Here is a 516-nt window from a genome sequence, read left to right on the forward strand (position 1 = left end):
AACAATAAAATTTAACCACCGGACATTGCAATAGCTGATGACGCCAAGATAGATAAACAAGTGACAACGGCATACAACAGCTGGCTAAATTCACACAAAACTTCATTTCTTAGATTTGTAGGGATTTGAGTCTCTGTTTATCACTGACGTAGGTTTACGTGTTGCTGCAAGGGTATACCAGCATCTGTTCTGGTTCTCATACATTTATCTAGAAATATTTACGGTGTTTTACATTACACAGGCATTATTCTTTTACTCCAATTACGTTTTTCATTTTCTTTTATATAAATTGAAGACAATAAGATTCTTTACCAGCGTTTAATTACCAGGGTTATTGTGAACAATTAGACCACACGAAGATAGGCCAAAATAAAGAACATTGCTATATGAAGGAACCGAAACGAAATTCACTGTTTCATAAATCAATCCGCAGAAGTGAAGCACAGCTAACAGATAGCTTAGAGTATCTAGAATTTAATAAAACTCGCAACATCAACGTTTCGTAAAAGCGGAGTG

This window comes from Penaeus monodon, chromosome 29 (genome assembly GCF_015228065.2).
Source record: "Penaeus monodon isolate SGIC_2016 chromosome 29, NSTDA_Pmon_1, whole genome shotgun sequence".
Classification (NCBI taxonomy): domain Eukaryota; kingdom Metazoa; phylum Arthropoda; class Malacostraca; order Decapoda; family Penaeidae; genus Penaeus; species Penaeus monodon.